General features: G+C 36.9%; 1 protein-coding gene across 10 annotated transcripts in view; it reads left to right on the top strand.

The window, feature by feature from the left end:
• ERC2 (ELKS/RAB6-interacting/CAST family member 2) overlaps window positions 1–23,496 on the top strand; it is a 401,773-nt gene that overhangs the window by 336,594 nt on the left and 41,683 nt on the right. For 9 of the 10 annotated variants that reach the window (XR_010028823.1, XR_010028829.1, XR_010028825.1 and 6 more), the window contains one exon: window positions 7,277–7,467. The exons of the other annotated variant lie outside the window; for it this stretch is intronic. The gene's annotated coding sequence lies outside the window, so the exon portion shown is untranslated. The remainder of the gene's footprint in view (window positions 1–7,276; window positions 7,468–23,496) is intronic. 10 annotated transcript variants of the gene reach the window in all.

Here is a 23,496-nt window from a genome sequence, read left to right as displayed (position 1 = left end):
CTGCAACAAAGACTTTTGAACCTGTGCCCGGTGTCTGTGCACTGTCTTTTCCCACACAGATAATAATGCTCTCCTCCTATCACGAAGAAGAAAGTGGCTTCTTAGTGCTCTAGAGAGATCCAGATATGATGGTGAGCAGCACAGGCAAGCCCAGGAAGCAAGCAGCACTAGAGCTCCAGGGAGATGCTTAGCAAAAGCAGCATTTTAAAAACTTTGGTAGTGCTGAAAGCAACTGCACTGTGTGAGGAACATTTGTCCTGTGGACAGAGGGACACAGACCCCAGAGTGAAAAATAACGTGTGATCATTAGTTAGAAATAGCCGTAATTTACAGACACCAGGGGGCAGAATTAAGGTTGCAAGGACACCCATAAACCTGGCAGTCCCAAGCAGAGGGCTATTTAAGTTCAAACTCAAGCACGCTTTTAAATTTAAATATTTGAGTGGTGTAGAATTTGTTGCAAACAACATTGTGTTTGTGGAAACAAAAACATTTAAATGCAGTTGGAAGAGAAGTGTGATTGTTCATTTCTTACAAATGTGAATTTAACTAAAAGCTAATTTTAATTAGTTGCAGCTAATGTTCAACACTTTATTGTTTGGGCATAAATTAGTCCAGCTTTCCAAAGGAAAAACATCAAACAAATCCTTTCTTGAAGGTTAGGCCTCTTTCTCTTACTTTCTGAACTGCAGAAAACACTGTAGATAACTGCAGCTTTTTATTTCCAACCTGACCTTCCACATTCTGAAACTAATTTGCCATACTGCTTCTCAAAGTCTGCTCAAGGACTTCCTTTAGCAGAATAATGTGGTTCTTATTAAGCACATCCTATAAGACCCAGGAGGATTGCATGCAAAGAAAATAAGACGGAAACACAGATGAATTTCCATCCTCCAGTCAGATATATGATATTGATGACCAGGATGCATATGAAGGATATTGTAAAGAAGACAAAGAAAAAGAATTAAAGCAAATGTCTGACAAATTGGCTGTCTTCAGATGCAAGGATGACAAGTGGTCTGTGCAGCTCAGTGGAGGACATGGAGGCATCAAGCCAAATTGTTATGTAGTCAACAAGTCTCTTTGAATCACATGGCTGTGTGTAACCTCTCTTTTAAATAAGGCCTCAATTTAAATTACATCATCAGGAAAGACTTAAAAGCCGTGAAGTTCTATGTGAAAGCTGATAGTTTTGCTTAACTCCAAATGTTGTTCTTCACAGTTATGAATTTTATATTTTTACAGGAATAATGGGATATTCTGTTAAAGTGGGGTTTCTTTCAAATATTATTTCCCTCATTTTTAAGTTGATGCACCAAATACAAATAATTGAGAAAATAGAAGCTTTAACTTCAAATTAGTTTCTTCCCTAATTTTTTTTTTCTATGAGGTGACAAAATAATTTCATGCTAGCATAATTTGATGGAAAAATGCACTGAAATAGTTTCAATGTGCTATAATCTCTATAACTTGTGATGTTCTTATTCCAGTGTAGCTAAATATAGATTTCAGAGGTTTTACAAGGTTAACAAGGAATCTTTACCCTCTGTATGCAACTCAGTGCAAGTGTAATTTAGTGGATTGGCTCCAGAATTATCACTACTTTTTCATTTCATTCTTCACCAACATGCAGAATTTGGGTAATCAGAATTGTAATATGATTTTCCTGTTAATCTGTTTTAAATCTGATATTTTCACCATGACTAATCCATGAAATTTGTCAACTTTGTCTGTGATTTACACAAGCTCTATTTATAAAGAGAAATTGTTTGAGTCCTAAGGCATGGAATATTATTTCCCAGCATGCTTTTAGTGACTTTTTACTAACAAGTATAAACAAAATGTGCTCATTGACTATATTATTATTTCAAGATCAGGAGGTAAAACATGAGGAATGTTGAAGGGTATATTCCCTGTAGCAGTGTATATTAGTCTTAAGCCATTAAGAAGAAAATAGCCTATCATATCAGAGTTGGTAAGGATGGTTGTGATCATAAAGTTTACCTAAAATAATTGGATAACTTGCTTGTAGATTAAAAACATATGTGATTCTTGTATGTCTTTATGCTGAGGCTTTAGAATTAATTGCTGTCAGCATAAACCAGACCAAACAAAAATAGATTTGCATCAAGTCTTTGTAATGGGGGAAAATGAAAGGCTTGAATGACAGTGAAGATAATTCTGTTTTGTATTTGAGGGGAAATGGCTACACAATGTTCACATACAGGAGTGCAATTTACTATATATGGGAAAGAATAAAGGTCCTTTATGTAAATGTAATAACAGGCAAGTAATACCTTCAAAGGAAAGAAAAACAATCTCTTGGGTACAGAAAGTTTGTCTGCTCCAGCTGTCCTCTCTCACTTGTTCGGGGAAGACATTTGGGGAAAGGCCAAAACACAGATATTCACCAAGCATCCAGTTTTTAGCTCAGCACCATGTCTTAATGAGCTTTTGTTGAGCTGCCCTGCTCCATGCCGAGCAGGTTTGAATGTGCAACACACCCCTGCGTGTAGCTGAGTCCCAGTGCCTGTGGTGATGAGAGCAGGATGGCTCTGGGCTTCAGTACCAGCACAGCTGCAGGTGTGGGAGGAGCAGCATCGCCTCCTGCCGAATGCCAGGGCTGACTCCAGGTAGTTTCAAACTCCTGATTGTGTGGTTTGGTGAAAGATCTCCAGAAATCATGCGCCTTGAGATCGCAGATGGACAGCCTGCTACAAGATCCACAAGTGGAGCCAGGGAGCACAAGCTTGGCCTGCCCTGCAGTCTGAACTGTCCCAGCAGAAATGGCCATAGATTGTTCCCATGTCCACCTAGTTACCAAAATACAGACATGCTCTGTCATGGTCCCTGGGCTATGAAATGCCCCCTTTGTGGTCAGATCACAGGAGAGCTCTGGCCATGCAGTGTCCTCAGCAGTGTCCTCTCCTAATGCCATGGTGGTCTCATGTGATTGCCCAAGCCATGGCAGGGCAGCTCCGTGTCCTTGTGCTCCTGGTTGGCTTCTCTCTGTCCTGCATCCTTAAACACTCATGTAGCTCATGTTCTCAAAGGCCCAACTGCCTCTTAATCTGATTTCTGAATGAAAACAGTCAACTGCACCATGTAGAAATTCTTATTGCACAATGTCCTAAGAGTCTAAGGGAAGTTTGGTCTCTGCTCCAGGCTGGAATCCGACCTCAGAATTACAATTTATTCAGACTTGCAAAAGTATTTAGCCCAAAAGGATGTTTTGTGGAAGACAGAGAAGAATTTGGGGTAGACAGATTAATGTTTTACACGAGATGTTTTGCACTTCCCTAGCTAAAAAGCAATTGAATAAATTTTCCTTTTATTGCTCATAGCATAAAATGGAAAAATCAGTGGTATCTCAGCCTTTTAGAATATATTTTAAAAATAGTAGAAGTGAAAAATAGATGTTTAAAGTATGATTTAATATAATACCATAACATTTAGAAACCAAAATGATTTATTGATCATCTTACTTTGGTATATAAATGTCTCCTTATAAATGCCACTGTTCCCTTCAGAGACTTGAAACTTGTCTAATAATACTGATATATGCAATTTATAGATAACCAGTGGGGCTACATGAATTCTGTTATTCTTTCTGGGTATCCTAGATATTTGGAGCTAATGTTTTCATGTGTATTATTCTAAGGTACACAGAATTGCTTGGGACACATTTGAAGCTGCAGTAACCTGTGAAAGCTCTTTGTTTAATCCATTTACTAAGTAATTGAGCAAAGACCCCTATATTTTCTACATTTAGGCTCTTAAAATTATTATCTTTATGTTATAAAGAATTCTGGTCTATGTGGTTAACGTGACATGTTTGTATAAGAAAAAAATGCTCTCCTGTGTAAATTAAGTCTACAGAATTTGCTTAAATATTTGTTGCTTATGAAAGTTCTACAGCAAGGGCTTTTCCTCAGGCATACATTTATCAGCTGAAATCTTGATTGTTTTGCCTGTATTATGTCACTCACGTCTGGCAAGAACAGCATCCTGCTGTTTGTGAAGCTGACCTCCTGCTGCTGCTTAGCCACTTGTAGGATTCTATCCCAATTCCTCTAATCCACTCTGTTTCAATAGCACCATATTTGGGCTCTTTCACAGATTCTTTTGCTGCTCTGTTTGGGATGCTCTATGAGCTGAATTAGAATTTTAATGTTCCGTTCAAAACAGAAGGAACCTTTTTGTTAAATGAGAATATAAGGAATAATCTCCTCCAGTCCCTTGGACAGAATTTCTACACATGCACTGAATTATTTTTCTTCAAACTTTTGTCCAGAAGTTTGGGGCACTATTTCAATATATTGGTTTACTTTGTGTAAATCAGATCCAATTTGAGGTTTAATGTTGCAATAAGGCCTGCTACCATCTTAAATTGTTTCTTTCCTGTTGTAACTCCTCATTCAGAGTTCAGTGCTCCTTGTTTCCATTATGTCAAGGGTTTACTGAAATCTTTTCAAGCTCCTTGTGCAAGTCAGGCCTAATTAAACCAGAGAACTGAAAGGACTCCAAAAATGGTGTTAGAAACGACACCAAAGCACAAAGTGCACATTAGGTATTTTTGCCATACTTTCAAGAAGTCAGGAAAGATTTTCATGTGTTTTTCCAGTAGCTATTTTCTGATCCCCACATGAAACAAGGTTTAGAGAAAACAACATAAAGCATGATTGGTATATGTATGTATGCATGAATATATATATATATATATATATAGGGTGTGTGTATATATATATATAGGGAGTATTTATGTATATATGTGGTCTGTCCCTTTACTTCACACCTAAGCTTATTAACTCTGCTGAATCTATTTGTGGTCAATATAGTAACTGAAAGAAGCAGGATAGCAGAACATGATCCTTTTTAATGTCAAGCTCCTGGGCTTGTACTTGCTTTAAGAATTATTCTTTAGAGAATGGAATTTGCTTTACTGAAGAATAAACATGTGGTTAAATGATAATGCTAATTTTATTCTTTGAACAAATTCTTTGGACACAATGTAATATTACATGAGTCTCTCTTGTACAATTTGAAAACCTTTAGTGCAGTATATAGAGCTTACCTAAGTGTTTAAAGAGAAAAAAAGATATTATCGAGGTGAAACATATTTCAGCAATTTCATAAATTTTCTCTCACTTGTACCAAACTTCCCTCTCTGGAAAATTCATTTTAGACCATGAACCATGTTTGCTTCAGCTTTAGCTTTTAATGCTAAATTTTAGTTCCCTCTCAGCTGGATCATCATCATCATCATCAGAAGGCACCTGGTGCCAAGACCTGCTGAGAAACCCCGTGAATGGGGTCAGGGATGTGGATGGAAACTGGAGAAGACAACAGCTACAGTAGTTTGATACAATGATAAACTTTACCACTAGAAATGGAACGGAGAAGATAATGAAGAAAACAGGGGAAAGAAAGAGACTTCAGAAAGAGGTGCTGAAACAGGGATAGAGGCAATGAAGTGTGGGAGGAAGCAGAGAAACAATACTGAAGAAAAGAAGTGGGACAAAGCAAACCTATTACTTGGTCTCCTTTCTTGCATTTAGCAAATAACATGCATTTATGGCTTGTCCACAAAATGTGTTAACATTTCTAATGATAGCAACATGGAAGAAAGATGTTTAATGGCTTTTATCAAGGGATTTAATCTGTGGAATCCAAAATGAAGAGGTTTGTAAGTGATCCCTCCATGCAGTATCAGTGCGAGGACTTGTGGTTCTGCTGCTCCTTCTCTGTTTGTACTTTAAAATTAATTGAAAGCCTCATTGTTTTGTTTAAACTGTGAAAGCTTCCAAGGTCAATGAGTGAGGTAATTGACCTGCCTGTTGTAGGACAAAAATATGTATGTTAAATTGCATAATTAGTTTTAATTACATAATTATGGTGTTTAATATGGGGGGGTCAAAGGTTACTATTACATTTAGAAGTCATGGCAAGAAACACAAAAATAAGCAACATAGTTTAATTCTGTGTTTCTTTGGGTTTTAAAAAAGGGGTCCACTGTGATCTATCTTTGACCTTGGATATTTGATGATTATAGTAAATAATATACTGCTGTTACCCTTTTTGAGATCATAGAGACACCTTTGTAAATGACTAAGTGACTTTACCAAAGACTTCATTTAGGTTCAGAGTACACAAAAGTTAATCAACGGTGGGAACTCAACTGACAGCAATTTAATCTGATTGGGTAAGGTAATTACATGATTACCAGGAGTGTTTATATATGGACAAGGATATTTTTATTGGAAAAAATCCTAATTGCTTTCTTACTGAGAAGAGAAAAAACCAAACAAATTTGTTGTTGCAGGTTAAGAGGACATCCTTCGTTCCTTGAAATAGCTCCTTTTCATATTTTAGTGACAAAATGAACACGTAATTCTTTGCAAATTTGCACTGGGATTATATTAGGAGTTCCTCTGTTTCTGAACTTGAAATAATGCCATCAATATCTTGTTTCATTTAAGCAGCTCGTTGCTTATACATTAATTGTGTGAAAGCCTAAAGATGTCATGATGCTTGTAATTAATTATCTCTTTTACTGTGTGTAAATACAGGTTGATTTCACCAAATGTAAACCTAAAGATCCATTATACTAATGGATATTTCTGGGAAGGAGGGCAGTATTTGTTTTTCCATGATGGTAAAAAAAATAAAAAGAAGGCACCATGTAAAAGATTGGTAAATAAAAGATGGTGTTCCTAAATGTTGGGAGAAAAGGTATCATTCAAGTTCTCTGAATGGTCCTTTAGAAAATGCTCTTTCATTGTATTGACATAGAAGGGAATGTTGGGAGATGTATCTTCATTAACAAAACATTAACCTCTGTGCTTACCTCCTGAAGAGCACTGCAGAGTAGAAGCCCAGTTGGCTGATAAATACTGGCTTGCCCCAAAACCTGATTAAGGAATGGGCTGGGCCTGGCCCTGGCACTTTGTAGGGTTATGTCTAAATCTAGATGCCAAAAATATATATATTGATACTTACAAGAGTAACTTTATATCACACTGGTAACTTTTGAACATATTCCATCGGTGGAAATGGGGTGCAATCCTCTCAAGACTGACTTCTAAGGAACTGAAAAGTTAATGAACTAAATGTTAAATAGGAAATAAATGAATTTTTGAAATTAAATATATAATTATGGAAAGATGTTGTGCGATATATTCCATGTTGTAAAAATTACATGTTCTCCCTTTTACTAATTTTTCCCTTATAAGTGCTTTAGAAAATATTACAATTTTGAATTGTTTTTCTAAACCAGATGATCCAGTCACTGTTGGAGGCACATAGCCACGGCACAATCTCATGCTGTACATTGATCACCTGTCCAACCTTTGCCTAGAGTGTGATCCCCAGTTCCTTCAAGAGATCCATCTTTACCTGTCTATAAAGAAGAAGAGGAGGAGGGAGACATCTGGGATATTCAAGTATCAAAGTTTAACACCAGAGCAGGTCGAATCTTGATTTATATTATTCTCTATATGTGTTGCTAGTTTTGACTTGGATATTTGGCTGGATATTTTTTCAGTGATTGTATAGTATGAGTGGAAGCTGCTCCAGTCTTGAAGTGTTTTTGTTTGGACTGCTCACTTGCTGCAACTGCACATGCATTTTTCATAGTTCTGTGGTGTGAAATTGAATTGAGGAAGTTGGCTGATACTAAGCATGCCTGGAGTCTGTACCTCTCCCTTGAACATGTGCTGACCACGGAGACTGAAATGTGGCAGCTTCTTTAAAGCTGTTCACTGTACTCTATCTGGACCATTCTGTGTTTAGCGCACAACCAAATCCAGGTCCCCAGCCAGCACGATCGTGTTCGTTCACTTGTTAAACTCTCTTCTTACTCTTCCTCTTCCCTTTGTGGGAGAACTTTGATATCCCCAAAAAGCCAAGGTTTCACTTACTGTCCTAAGGACTGCCCCTTCAGGAGTGTAGCACAGCCCACACACAAACCTGGAACATGTCCAACTTGTTCTCTGAGCAGAATGTGAACCCCTGACCTCCTGGGCCTCCGGCAAGAGTGCTGCCTACTGAGCCACCAATACCCAGGCCATCAATAAGTTTTAAATGCCAGTTGCAGACTTCACAGAGATAATGACTTCAGTGTGTAAAGGTTTTGTTGTGGAGGCTGCAGTCTCACACATGGCGTGACAGAGTAAATATGCTAAAACCATAGAGAGCCCTTGCATAACTCGCCTTGATATAACAGTTTTTGTAATATGTTTCAAGGCATGGAATATTATTTAAAGGGACCCTGTTATGTAGGCTTAGGCCCAAAATGAAGCTATTATGAAAAGAATGTTTAGCAAAACCAGAAATATGTCCATGAAATTGTTGGAGTGGGAATTTCAGGGTAACCTTGCTTGGATTTAAAGTCGCCTGCATGACATTGCACTGTTGTTCTAGGGAATGAGAACCAGCAAATGAAAATACTGTTAAAGTGAGAATCAGAAACTGAGCAGAATAAAGATGTTAGAAGGCTATTACTATTTTTATAACTTCTTAAAAAATCTTACCTCATCCTGAGAAAGATGAGATGAAAAAATAACTTCCAATTTAGTGGTTCAAAGCAGCATTATTGACACAGGTAAAACCATGTATTTGCATTTTAATAGTATTTTTAACCTGATCACAAGTAAGTTCTTGTATTTTAAGTATTATAAAGGAAAGTGAATATGAAATAAGCTTTCAGATTTTGGCACATTTCAGTTTTATTGATGTTTCCTATTTAAAATTTAGCATTAAGAGCGTACAAGAGATATGTTGGTATTTGCAAACAAAGTGTTATTTATAGACTTGGATCAGGAAGGAAAACATGGCCAGATTCGAGCTAAGACTTAGATTGTTGAAAGGCTGTTAGATAAATTGCATGAACCTTCTATGGAGCACAGGCCAGGAGCCCAGGACTCCTTTTCCCAGCTGAGTGCCCAAATCACTAGGCTACAGACTCTTGCTCCCTCTTGTGTTCTTTCTCCAGCCCAATGAATCTTGAATTATTTTCTGTACAATGAGGGAGCTTCGGTGGTGGAACTTTGATATCTCCCTCTCGTTGCCCCAGCATTTACTGCAGCCTGTAGCCAACTGATTGATCTGGAATTTAGCAGAATTGTCCGTCCTGCTAAAGGGCATTGCTGGGTCTTGAGCTGAAGAAGGAATGGGACCAGGGGATTTGGTTTCTGGGATGAGCAGAGCTGCTGCTAGGCTGGGAATGACTGGTGCTCATGTGCTGTTTTAGAAAGAAACAGCACCTGAAGCATTTTGTAGGGAGCCCACCTGGTTGGTGTTTGGCTTTGAGAGTGCCTGGTGGGTCAAACTCAGATCAGCTGTGCAGCTCCCACAGGACTGGGCACAAGCTGAGCCATGAGATGAAGGACCCTGGCTGAGCAGGTAAACCCTGAACAGAGATGCAGCTTCTGGGTCTGGCCTGTCTTACCATCAAAACCATTATGGCCATCAGAAACATCTCCAGGTAGGAACATCTCCAGGATCGTTATTTTGGCTACACATGTCTGAATTCTTCTCTTTGAATTCCTACATTTTTAGGCTGTTATTTAGTTTAATTTAACAGCTCTTTTGAATGTAGAACTGAGAGATTTTATGAACTTGTTTTTTCAAACAAAAGTTATGTTTTAAAAAATGTGTTATAATTAGGCAAGATGACAAGAAGAATTTGTGGTTCAAAAGTGCATCAACAGTTATGAGCCAGAGACAAACAGTGTGTTTTGAAGCTTAAAAAGTGAAATTGCTTTGAAGACATTAATGCTGTTCAGGCAGTGCTGTACAGCAATGTGTATTAGATCTGAACTTAGGAATAGCCAACTAAGTTGACTGCATTGCAGTTATGAAACAAATGTTTGTCAAAATTACTGACTTAATTCCTGGGCTCTTTTTTTGTCTCATATGTATGTTTTATGAAGTCCTGCAGTGCAGGCCTTTATTCATGCAAATGCATTTATCTGCCTCAGTGGTATTATTCTGGTGAATAAGTCCATGTCTAAGATCAACTAGGATGGTTTTCTTTTCAATAAGAATGCTAATTTTGAAAATGACATCTGTGTGTTATTTTTAGTCTGAAGACCTACAGATAGTATGAAATTGGAATTGTGTATTTCCTTGGCAGTTTCTCTATGGTTGTTTCTACCTGTTTAAAACTCTGGTGAAATATTTGATTCATTACAAATTACTTTCCTGGTAGTAGGTGTATCACATAGTTTGGTATCCAAACGTGAACTATTTCTGCTTTGTAATGTGGTGAATTGGGGTGGTGGAGGTGGGAATAGAAACTTTTATTCATGACAGGTGGTTGGTTTTAAACACAAGTCTTTTTCTGCCATTCTAGTGTCTATTTCATTGCAAGGAAACTTTTTATGTAGTAAGAGAACACTGAAGTGGGAAGGATGCAGCCTGTACCCAGTTGTTCATGGTTTAGCTGCAGTTCCTTTGGCAGCATTTCTGGTTCCACACACAGGACTTTCACTGTCACATAATCTGGCTTTAGCAGGGCTACCATTTGCTCAGTATAACATTAATGCCTCTCCTTTCCCAGTGAACAGAAGTTAAATTGATAAAGATTGTAATCATACTAATGATTCTGTGTGCATTGGTGCAGGGAACTGCTTAGCATGGTGTTAATTGCTTTAAAGTGGGTGTGAGTGGGTGTTTTAAAGGGGGTCTTTAGGTACCACTGGTATGAATTTGGGATAAATAGCTAAAAAACACTCTGCAGTAACCCACACGATGACAGAGAAAGGTAGAGAGAACTGGATAAAAGCCAGAATGGGAAAACTGAGAAGGAGGGGGGAGGAAAAAACATTGCTACAGAGGTGGTGGAGTGGTAAACTTGGGAGATGAGTAGAGGTCTTCAAAAATGAATAAATTTTTATATAACTATGGATAAACTACATTACATGACTTTGGTTGGTTTCCATCATTGTAATTTGGGAAGCCCTGCATAAGGCAGCTACAATAACTAAAAGATGTGATCAGTAAGCATCTTGATGGAGGCAATAGTCAAATACAAAATCAGCTATAGAAGAACAATCTAAGAAAAACAGACTTGTAGTTCCAATCACATGAAAATTGCTATTTCATTTGGGAACAGCATACTTCCAAGATTATAGATTGGAAGGGTAAAAGTAAATCACTGTAAATATGACTCATATGTTAGTGAAAGCCCACATTAAAGACCGTATCCTCCCCGCTATAAAAATAGTCAACTTTGTTCTGAGTTAGGTAAAAAAAAAAGTAGCGTGAATGCTGTTGTGTTTTCCCTTGATCAATTTTACATGAAAGCATTTTTAATTTTATTACATATTTTGGTTTTTTTTGTTTTTTTTTTTTTTTATGGGAGAGGTTGATTTGTGTATGTTAGTAGCAATGACTCCTCAGCCTTAAATCACTTGATGTGTGAGGAAAAGATCTCATGGCATGGTCTTGCTGTCCTTTTTTTAGTGTTGCCACGAAGGAAAAAGATTGTGTACAAATGTGTGAAATTTTTGCATCTGCTCTTGGAAATACTAAAGCTAATAGGGATTTTTCTAAGTTAACAGAGTTTGTGATAGAAATTGCTTCTTTATCAAACCTAAAACCTTTCTCATGCCTAGGGTAGTTTAAAAAATTCCTTTAGAAAGCTTTAATTTCAAATAGCAAATAAATAATTTATTGGAAATGGAACTGCTCAAAAAGCAACCTTGAGAGAAATCTGCATTACAATGCCCAGAGCCTAATAGTTAGGGCATTATCCTTTAAGACATGCGACTTTGGTTCAATTTCCTTTTCTGAATCCAGCTGAATAGAGACTTAAATCCAGCTGAATATCTAATGCATCCAAGGCAACTGTCTTTACTACTGCACTATTGTCTGTAATAGGTTGGGTATCTCTGCTTTTGTGAAAATTGTGAAAGGATTTGTCCTAATACTAACAAGACCTTTCTGAAATCTTCAGAATTCTTATAGGCTGGGAAAGAACCTTTGTGCTTAGCTTTATTCATAACCCCCAGGCTCTGAAGAAATGCCTGTAATAATCATTATTTTATATGTTCATACCAGGCAACATTTGTTAATCTGGACTCTAAACTAAATCTCAATCTCAGACTCCATATAGAACTGTCTTTCCATGCCTCTGGTTATTCCTGTCAGCTGTCTTGCGTTTTTCTGGTTTTCCTATATCCATTCTTTTAACAGTTCAACCAAATCTGCCTGAAAGTAGCACTTGGGTTATGACAATGAATTTAACACCATTTTTCAGCATAGCCTTTTGTATTCTTTGCACATTCAACTTTATTATGGTATTTGTGATCACTGCTGAAGATACTTCTGGTTGAAATATCCACTTAATGAAAGAAAAAAAAAATTCCAAAACATGTTGAAAGTAATTTGATGGTGGTTAGGACATTGTTTTGAGCCTGCAGTGGTGATGGATTCCATGAAACCAGAGGAATCAGGACTGTTTGGTGGCCTGTCAGAGTGTAGGTATTCTTCTGAGATTACCAAAAGGGATCAGTTACCTTGGTAATGTGTCCACCAATATTTATTGTGTCTATTTCTTTACACAGTCTAGCAAACATTCATCATGTGGAAGTGTTGGTCATGATCAACTTGAGCTGAATTTAAATCGATGACCTAAAGGTTAAAGTCTCTGTATCCCATTACCTCTCCCTTGGGCTGTCCAGTCTCCCTACAACTGGATTTAACAGCACTTTTAGTTTATCAGGGTCTTTGGAGGAAGAGCACTCTTTAGAAGTGCTGATCTGACAAATACTATGGATGTCCTGTTAGAAAAAACCCAACCCAAATCAATCTGACTTTTTCAGCTTGTCAGTACTTTCTGAAGAAGGTTCTGAACAAGTATTCAGATGCTGGACTAATAACTTCACCAGCCTGTTAGATAGCTATAATCTAGTCATATGGGAACATAATGCAGTGTAGCAGCCCAGTGAAACATGAAACTATGAGAACAGCTGAATAAATTTAAACACATTTTTGAACATTCTAACCTTTGTCATAAAAATCTGATCATGTAGAAGAAAAACTAATGCTTACTTTTGGTTTTGTTATTTTGTACAGTAGTTGAGAAGACAGCATTTCTTGTGGCTGCTGACTTGAAAGCAGTGACAATTTCTAGTACGGCTTTTTGCCCCATATGAAGTTTATTCTTTCTCACTCATTAAGGAATGAATCTGGTTTCTGTTTTATTCAATACTGTATATACATCTCACCCATAAATATTTAAACTGAGTAAATATAGAATCTTAAACATGGAATATGCTTTCATTCTAAACTGGTGGCCGTGGGGGAAGGTAAAAATATTTTATTCAAAGACCAGTGGTTCCTTTGGATGAAGGGAAAAAAAAAAAAGTGTTTTGTGCTTGCTGTAGGGCAGCGAACTTTTTACCAGATTATACCTTTATTGTTATAAAGTTCAGACTATAAAGGATCTGTAGGAAAGGGTTTGCAGATACTCACTTCAAAAACACATGGCTAGTATTCAGCCCCTATATCTGGGGCTAATTTAATTCTTCTTCTCCATTCAAAGTGCCTCTCTCCTGTCTACAAATGCAGAACAGATTCCCGGGTAATTTTCTTTCTTGGAAGTGCCGTCATTTTATTCCTAACTGGGAATAGCATGAAATGGAAATACATTTATGACTCTACTTAAAAACAAACACCAAAGAAAATAAAAGCAGGGATAATATGAAAGATAGTTCCATAACAAATTGAGGCAGAAAAATGCAGAAATTTGAAGCATATTGAAAAAACCCCACGTTTTCACTGGGAAGATTTCCTTTAGCAAACTGATTTTTGGAAATGGTGTAATGTGGCATACCAGAGTAGTTAATAAATTTTGGCCAAACTGGTGATGCCAATTCATGGTTTTAATTTGATCCAGCAAGCAAAGTCCAATACATGTCTAGGTATGCAGCAGGCCTAGATACTCTTCTAAAGATACAATGAAAAGGGTTGCAAAATAAGAGTTTTATTAGACTGAATACAATGAACAGTGAATATTTGTGCTTTGTCTGTTATGACTGTGTGACTCCTACGTGCATTACCCACTCTTCTTTCATTTACATTGTACAGTCAGAAGTGTTGAGGGATATCAAGGTTACATCCTGAGTCCTGCTGAGGTTTTCTTGAAAAAGGTCATGCTCTTTGTTATGTTTTGGAGTCTCAGGTTCAAGCTGTTGCTTATGTAGGTGGCAAAGGGGTTGGACCAGCCTCTTCCATGAAGTCTGAATCCTTTTGTGGGTAATATCTTGTTGAAATATAAAATAAGCTTTGATTATAAAAGGTCACGAAAAAAGTTATGAATGTAGGACTGTGTTTACAAAGCAAAATCAGATCAAGCCCCAAAACAGAAATGTAAAGTAGATAATATTTTATTATGCATTATAAATATGTATGTAGCTGATCAACATGAGTCTCCTTTGGTGATTTTGATGAGGTGAAGGAATTGATTTTAAAGGGGAGAAAAAAATCCATTCATTAATTTATTTTTATGTGTGGATCAAGTACCTCAACTGGACAAGTAGGAAAGACTGTTTTGCTAAATTTAGTTTTTCTTCTGATTTTTCTTAAGTGGTTTTTGTTTTTCATGTGTAACAGAAACAGGAGGTAAACCAGTATTTTCAACAAGATTCACTGTCTTTTGTTGACCTTTTTATGTTAAACCTATGTTTATGGAGAACAAAGGCAAGAGTTTTGTTTTTTTTTATTTCTAAAAGAAAGATTGGGATATGTTAGTTTTGCCTACTGTAATTAACATAATAAAGACTTTATTTGATGTAGAGTTTTTTAAACAGCTTGGTTTGGAGCTGCTCTGTCAAGGTCTGCTGGTTGAAGTGTTACAGTAATGAATCCTCAATTCAAAGATGATTTTTTTAGGAGTGAGGCTTTGTTCTCCTGTGCAGACTGACAGATACAGGGAGGACAAAACCTTTTTTTTGATCTTAGATCAATACTGTCATGAACATGCAAATACTTGTGTATGTTACCAGAGCTCCCATAGAAGCACCATTCACATGTTGGGTTTTTCTCTCACTTTGATTATCTGTACTGGGCCACAAATTCAGTCTGTGTTGGCACAGAGCCCTGGAAAATCAAGGCAGACAGAAACTGTCCTGTCATGTGTGTCTGCGCTTTTATTTTCCAACTCTTCAAACTGTCCCTCTGCTGAAATTCTCCACTTCTGCTTTGTGGTTACTTTAAGTACTTCATTTTACTAAATTTGTTAAGTGAATCTAGACTTCTGAGCTCCAAGTACCATTTTCACATGAACATAAACTTTTTTTTTTCCTCTTTGTGGGCATCTTAACTCTGCTGTGCAGAATGAAGTACAGTCCCTTTCTCTGTAGTTGTAATGTACTTCATCAGTTTCCAAAAGACAATAACTTGCTTTATTCCCATTTTATAAGGATTAATTATACTCAGAAAAAGCTCTCAAATAGCAAACAGAAAAGGAAACCAGATGTTGCAGAGTTATTTAACCAGTGCTATTTGCAGACAAATATTTAAGCTATGTGATTTAATTTTTTGTGGAACCTTTAGAAGCTGGCTAGTGAGTGAATAAAACATCCACAGTGTATGTGAAAACATATTTTACCTGATAGTATCATTTTTTTCACCTTACTATTACAGGTAAATACTTTTTCAGTTCTTGGCAAGAAATTTGCAAAAGTATTTGATTAGAACAGGAACAATCCCCAAGGCATATTGTGTATAGAGTCATAATTTATAAATAGGCTTTTGTTGCATAAAGCACAGTTGTGCATTTCCAACAGTTTCAGTTTTCTGTGCACTATTGAAATGGAGTAGTGATAAACCTTTGTGCAAATTTGTTTTTCTTAGAGATGCAGAATCAAATAATGAATCTTTAGAACAAGCAAGTGAATTCATCATCTGAACACAAATATTTATCTATGTTTCAATGAGACCAAGCTTCAGTTCTGGAAATGGTGTTTTGCAAAACAGATGAGGGCAATTGCTCTTATAGCAAGGGTTTCTCTAGGCAGTTAGAGGCAAATTTAAAAGGTGGCATATGTTCCTAAAACTGATCTGTTTTAGCTAATTTTCATGTTGTTTAGTACTGTAAGATGTGTAAGACATGGTTCTAAAATATAGAAACTTCCTGTTCTAGACTTTATAGGAAAGTCTAGAGAACGAGAATATCACTTTCTGTTTTCTTTTTCATCATTTCTACACTCTTGAAATCCAAGTAATCATGAACTGTGCTATCTCTCCCAAATTTGTCTTCTGGTTTTCCTCTTGAGTACTGAGAGCTTTCTGTCTGCCAACCCCTCCTGTCAAAGACAATCAGCCTCGTGTCATTAAGAGAAATTTTCTAAATGAAAAGTGTTCCAATATTCCAGTTACTAATATCTCAACACTTGCATGGATATGGCTCATACTCAACTTTGTCTTCCTAATTGAAGGAAGCACCTTATCCTTATTTTCTCAGACTTGCTCTTTTAAAATTTTGTATTCAGGATTTCAATGTCTCTTTTCTTAGAGCCTCTAGTGACTCTTCATCCTCTTAGCTCCTTTCCCTCTACAGCCTTTTCCAGTTGCAATATTCCTTCCAGGGTTTCAGGCTCATTTGGTTTCTTTTCAATCCAGCCTCTTTTCCCTTCTTTCCTCATTAGCAACCTGCAGGCTCTTCAAACCCTCTTTTTCCAAACTTAAAACCTCACTTTCCCAGATTACATCATTTCTCCTGCCTCTTCAGCCTTTTCCTACTGATCTCCAGTGGCCACAACTTCTGCCACAGTTGTGTTACAGAAACTTTCACTGTTCTCTTCTGACCTTACAGTTTCCTGTTATTTGGTCTGTGAAAGTGCTCAGCTTGATAGACTTTGCACTGAACATAATCTGAAGAAAAAAAAAAGTATGGAGTTTCTGTCATAAGAAATTATAATAATCTGTTACTATTTATAAAATACCATTTCCTGTTTATGGAAACCCATTATTGCTGACAGGTTATTGCAAAGAGGCATCATTCTTAAATATGCATCCATTTTTAAGAAGTTTCTGCTATTTTTTTTTTTACTCCATGCAAGATTGTTTGCTTTATGTAACTCTTTCCCTTGTGTAAATGAAATTTTCAGGATGCGATGATAAATGTTTAATGGTTCTTGTAAAACTCTTTCATTGTCAGTCACAAAGTTTAGTGAAACACCAATGTTTTCATTTGATCCCAGCACTGAGGAATGTCCAGCTTTCATCACAACAGGGTTGTTACTTCTGTAGAAGTCCAAATACTGTGCCCTTGGGAGATACCTCACTGTCACCTGCTCCTAAATTGAAAATTATGTGTTCAGCCAAAGCTTGCTTGCAGGGGAGGGTTTTAAGAATCTTTCTTTTTCTTTAACATATCTTTGATATGGGACAAAATCCCTTCAATGTGAAATAAATCAAAGCCTGAGAAGCTATTTAAAAACCCTTTAGTTTAAATATATCCCGTTCCAGATAACCAAAAAAGTGTTCCATCCTGCCCTCATTCTTTCTTTCTCTATTCAAGATGTGTAGATTTTCAGACAAACAGTTCTATTGGCTACATCATGAACTTCTAATCAGTAGCATTTCTATTGATTAATAAAATGTAGTGCTAGATAAATTTATTTAGAAGACATTCTCAGTAAAAAATATTTGGAAACATTTATCTTGAACAAGAGGTATAACCACCAAAGTCAGTAAGCTAATGTCATTCACCATAAAATGTTATCAAAGAGCTGAATATTTCTCATCTTTCCTAAAAAATTAACAGAATCAGTTTATCTCATGATGTCAGAAAACCTTTAAAACTGTATAGTGCAAATACAGCCTTAATTTACTTGTGCACAAGTAAGAACTGTTGTCGTATTCACCAAGGTGCATTTGGCTTATGCCTAAACAAGAACTTTTTTAAATAATGCCCTGGTTATCTTTAAGAAACATAAGATGTAGGGCCAAATCAGATTTTGCTCGAAAGGAATGAAGGAATGCATAAATAAATCTATTAGTACCTAGTTGAAAATATTGTTTTGAATTCTGTAGGATTTTTTTTTAATAATGGTTGAGAATATTAGCAGGTAAGCTCTTCCAGAAGATATGGCTCCATAGAATGAAAAAGGAGCATGAGGCAAATATTACAGGACTAGAAAAAGAAATTTGCAGAGAATAAGAGACAGAAAGAAGGAAAGAAATGTTGAAGTGTTTTAAATTTATTTTCCTATTCCTTGTACTACCAAGACACCCCAAAATAAAAACCCTACGGAAAGCTCATGCAAGCGTGAAGTATATTGTAACTCTGAAATCTTAATCTGTACATTTTAAGCCAGAAAATATCTTGGAATATTCTGCCGATGGAATGACAAGAGTTTGCCATCTGGGCTCAGAGTTTCCCTTGGTACAGAACTCTTATTTTTCTGTCTTCCTGGTCTGGTATCCATTTGGCTGGGGAACATTTATCGTTTTAGAAAATACCTGTAACAATTTTTCTGCTTCTTTTCTTCCCCCATTTTTTTTTCCACTTCTGCCACTATAAGTACTTCATTGTTTAAACTTTGTTTTTAAAACAAGAAGCAATTCTGTTGTCAGTAGATGCTGCCCTGCTGGCACGGGGCTGTGCATTATTGGTGGCCTTTTTATGCAGCATCAGATATCTAAATCTTGGGTGTCTCTTCCTGATACTAGAAAAATGCCAATTAAAGAGGTGATGATTGGGGAAGACCTAATTAGCAGAGGTCCCATCATGGAACTAAGATAGATATACTATAGATTTATCTTTTTGCCTTCCCTCCCATTCAGACTGCAGACACAGATATAAAACTTAAATTTTCACAAGGTGCAAAGTGATTTACAGAGGGAGTTGTGTGTCCAGGCTGAGAATATCCGTGGATTTGATAGCCACAGCAGAAGATAATACTCTGTAATTCTGAACAGAGCTGAAGGGAATTCTTATGGGCCCAGTTAACAGAGCTGCTGGGAATTCATGTCTTCTAACAAGAGGTATAAGGAAAAAATCCTATTTAAGGGATTTTTACCTTAGTCTTTCTCAAGTATTTGCTACAGGGACTCAGCAGTGAGAAAGTAGCAGAAAAATATGTCTAATTTATCCCATGTTCAAAATACTGGTCAGATAATGAGCAAAGAAGCAGAACTTGATGTTGTCTTTATATATAATGAATTTATAAAATGGAGAAGAGTGAGGAAAATAATTAATGCTAAAATGTATGTGACATCTATTCCTGTGAGTATTGTGGATTTTGCTTACAAAACCAGCAGGTCCCAGATGATGTTGTGCTAGGTTGCTTTTTAAATGAAACAACTGTCTGCTCATCCCACCTATGGACCAAGAGGTCATTGCATTATATAGGATACAAAAAAATATATTTATCTGTGATCCTGATAGTGTAAAGCCATGGGTATGCAAAGAAGGTTTGTGTGTTTGTATGTGCAGTGAGCAGGGCTGCTGTGTTTGTGTGTGTACACAAACATGTTCATTTGTGTACACATGCCAGTTCAGCAAGCTTAGACAACACCATGCAAAGAGCTGTCAGAACTTGTTTCCAGGTTCCAATCCTGTTTACAGCCTCTGGGCATTATTTTAATGTAAATAACAAATGTAGGGGGAGAGGGGAGGGCCAAGATTTCCACTATGGTTCCTTACTGAGGGAATTTTTCTCACTGCTTTATAAAATGGTAAAGTTATTCCCATGATGGACAGCATTGGACAGGACATGGCTGATGTGTCAGCTTCCAGTTTGACAACTGTTGTTTGATTGAGTTGGGCTTGCTAGAAGTCTAATCCAAAGCTTGCCCTGTTGCCCTGTAGTGATTTTTGTCAGATATTTCTTTCCTAATGTTTAATATCTTCTTTTCCCTCGTTTATTTTGACTGTATTTTTATAGGGTTTTTTTTGCAGTTTTTGCTTTCTGTTATTTATGCCAGTCAGAACTTCACCACCTCCCCTTATCCTCATATTGAGAGATTTACTGTTCCTGTAGAGAAGTTAGAGTAATTTTACATATATACACCCATATTGGAATTTCTCTGATCACTGAAGCATTGCATCTTCCAGACAACTCCTCACAAGCCAACATACAAAATCAATATCTATCATTTCAGGCAACATTTTCAGTAATGAGTCTTTATTCAGTACAGAATGTACAGAAATGTTTCATCAGTCAGACTTAAGCCTTTTCACTTGCACACCTTAAATAAAATAGTTAATAAAAAGTGAAAATTGCTGATACCTGAAAGAAGGTCCATTTTATATGACCTTCTCCTCCACTATACATAAGATTTGATACAAGCCTCTTACAAGATTCCAAGTATTTCACATCTTTTAATAAAGAAATGTGAATGGAAATTTAAAGAGCTCTCTAGAGTAACTTTCATCAATTAATTAGAACTTATCGCCATGAAAAACTTGATATATAATTGTTACTTAATGTTCATAAATGTATTTGCTACAAAATGCCTATGCATGAAATGCATTTATATTGTATTTATTATTAAGTCTACATTTAGATTACATTTGTTTTAAGATTCAGGAGTTATACAGAGTATAGTAATTATTTTTTTCTTTCGACCAGAAAAATATATAAATTGAAGGTGGCTGAAGTTGCTGAATTCCTTAGTTACACTTAATTATTTATTAAATCCAGTCCCAACATGACTTCAGAGTATAATAGTTAAAAAATAAAAAACAGCATTTGGCACCTTTAAATTTGTATGAGACCAGGAATGATTTATTGTAGCACTGAAACAATGCCAATCACAGAGCCATCTAAATCCTTCCCTGCTTTTGTGTCCTTCACAAGGAAAGCACTTATTATCTGTTTTCAATTTCTAGTCTGCATTCCTGCTCTATACTCTCAGTTTGGATACAGAAAGTCTGGAAATATCCAATCGCAAATCTGAAGTTTCTTGAAGCTTACAGATTGATTTTTTAATTCCTCATAAATCAGTTCGTGATTATTAATATTACAGCATGAAATGAAGCATTAAGAGAATATCTAAATTATAAAATACAGGAAATTAACTGGTACATGAGTTGCATTCTTTCTTTCAGGGTAGAAGGGCGTAGCATGACTATCAAAGCTCAGTCATGTATGGCCCCAATGAGCCCTGTGCCCAAGGCATGAACAGCTCTGCTGTGCTGTGGGGATGGAGCTGCTGGACAGGTAGCTGTGAGTAAAGGATGTTCCTTCAAAAGCTTTCAACTTAGCACCACCACAGGATATGCAGTTAATAACAAAAGCAGCTGCACAAGCATTCTTGGGTGCCACAATTAAACTGATAAATTTGCAGTGATAGATATCTGTAATGAAGGGATCTGCCATCAGTGGATTTTTTTTTTAGTGATTATCTGTATACCTGTAGCATCTGGATAAAGAATAAAGCTCCATGCTTAAAATCCACTTGGCATTTTTTATGAAAGTAAAAAAGAGCTATATATTGGATTAGTGCTTTGTTAGGAAATACTTTCAAACAGCAAAATTTGTAGTTTTTCCTGCTTTTTGGTAAACCGAATAGTTTTACAGCAAAAAATCTCTGACCAGTGTTAGTTTTGTCATCAGCAATTCCTGCAGCAAACATAGAACAGTCCCTGTATGAACATAGAACAAGTTTCTTTTGAAGAAAAATTACTGCTGTGTATATGACATAGGTAATTGCTGGAAAAGTCACTGAATTCTTAGTATTGCTCTCTTGGATAGGAGTGTTATTTCTTTTATCTCCACAATTCAACTTCCATTTTAATTGATATAAAATTCTCTGAAGCAGGAAACATGTCCATTCTTATAAATTCTTTGTATTATTACCAGGTAATTTTCAGATGTCAGCTACTTTTCCCAGTCCCTGTGTGAAAGTATGGTCACAAACTCTACTGTTTTGGGCAGACTTTTGGGGGCAGAGAGGGCTGTGTTCAGTGTAAGTGAGTTTTTGTTTCCACGGAACACTGGAAGTTCTTTCCTTGAGCAGTATTGAACTGCTGAGTGCTGATCAGAGGGTCACGTTCATCTCCTGTGTCCTGGAAGTTGTCCAGCTTCCGAACAGACACTCATAAATTCAGGGAGTCTGTTCTAATTCTGAGAGCAGCTGGAAACTGCAGTAGCAGATGAGAGCTTGGACTGGCTCACGGGGAAATAAGGTATGCAAAGGACAAACACATTAGTTTGAGATTACCTTAGTTAACCAAGTAAGGAAATGTTCCTTGCTCAGTTAGGATTGTCCACAGTGATGAGGGATTTTCCACAGTAAGGTGACCCTTTTGGCTAGGGGGTTCAGACAATGTTAATATCTGGATTTGGGTTGCTTGGGTTCTTTTCTTAGTTAGGAGTTTCTTCTGTAATTAGCAATTAATTTAATTGAAATAACAAATGTAGTAAATGACTGTAGAATTGTTAACAAAACTATTTTAACAGGTGCTTATAGCTAGATTATAGATCATTCAGATGTATTCTTTTCCTAATTGATGTATAAAGCAGAAGGATGAATAGAGATGGGGTTTTATTTTAAAATTTCCCTATTCTTTAATGATAAATCAGTGCTGCATATGGAGAGGGTTATTTGAGCACTTTGAGGGAGAACTGCTTTCAACTCTTGTTCCTTATTGTCCTGGATCAATGTGGTCTGTATTTTACAAAACTTTCTTTATTGGTGGTCATTACAAACTATTTTCACTTTCTTCTTGTTATGATATGTAACAAATTAGGAAAGTAAGTGCCTTAGGCTAGATGAAAATCTGTAATAAGTCATCATACATACATCATAAATGCTGTGATCCTGGTTCAGAAACCCTCTGGAAATTCTGGCCTGAAGTATTTTGGGAAACGTTTCCAAAATCTGCTGTGCTCTTCTTCCAGATTAGTGGTTTCTCTCAAGATGCAGGTTAACTTTCTGATTATTTTTCCCAGTCCCAAGCTAAACTACTGATGTACTTCAAAATTCACTGTGCATGAAAGCAAAGCTTTTATTAATAATTTGTGTAAAAACATAACCAACCACTAAGCCATGAGATTACAGATGCCATAGTGTCATTCCTGTTTCCAAAAGCAGTCACCCATACACAAGGTGTGTGGTGCCAGTGTCAGAGAACCTCACGTGAGGTGCAAACTGCAGAGTCCAGGGCAGCAGGACTGCAGGGCTCCAGCTTTTCTGGGAGCCCTGGAGGTGCCTGCTCTGGGTGATCACTCTTGGTCACTTCTCTGCTGTCCCCTGAGTGGTGGGAACTGCCACTCCCTGTGCTCTGGCCGTGCAGGTGACAGCCCCTCTCTCCCTCTCTGTTCCCAGCATCATCAGCCCTGCTGAAGTGCAGGGTTCTTTCAGGCTGCTGTGCTCAGACGTGTCAGAATCTCTAGCTGCTCAGAGTGACCCTGAGAAAAGTTTGAAAGTCTCTTTTCCCCAGCCTGGCGCTTGAATAAGGAGTCAGAGCTCTTCATTTCTTGGTCTCAAGGTTGTTTATTGTTCCTTATCTATAAAATTCTTTCTCCTGCCCTG

This window comes from Melospiza melodia, chromosome 10 (assembly GCF_035770615.1).
Source record: "Melospiza melodia melodia isolate bMelMel2 chromosome 10, bMelMel2.pri, whole genome shotgun sequence".
In the NCBI taxonomy this organism is placed as follows: domain Eukaryota; kingdom Metazoa; phylum Chordata; class Aves; order Passeriformes; family Passerellidae; genus Melospiza; species Melospiza melodia.
The sequence above is the reverse complement of the archived record's forward strand: the minus strand, read 5'-3'. Positions and strand labels throughout refer to the sequence as shown.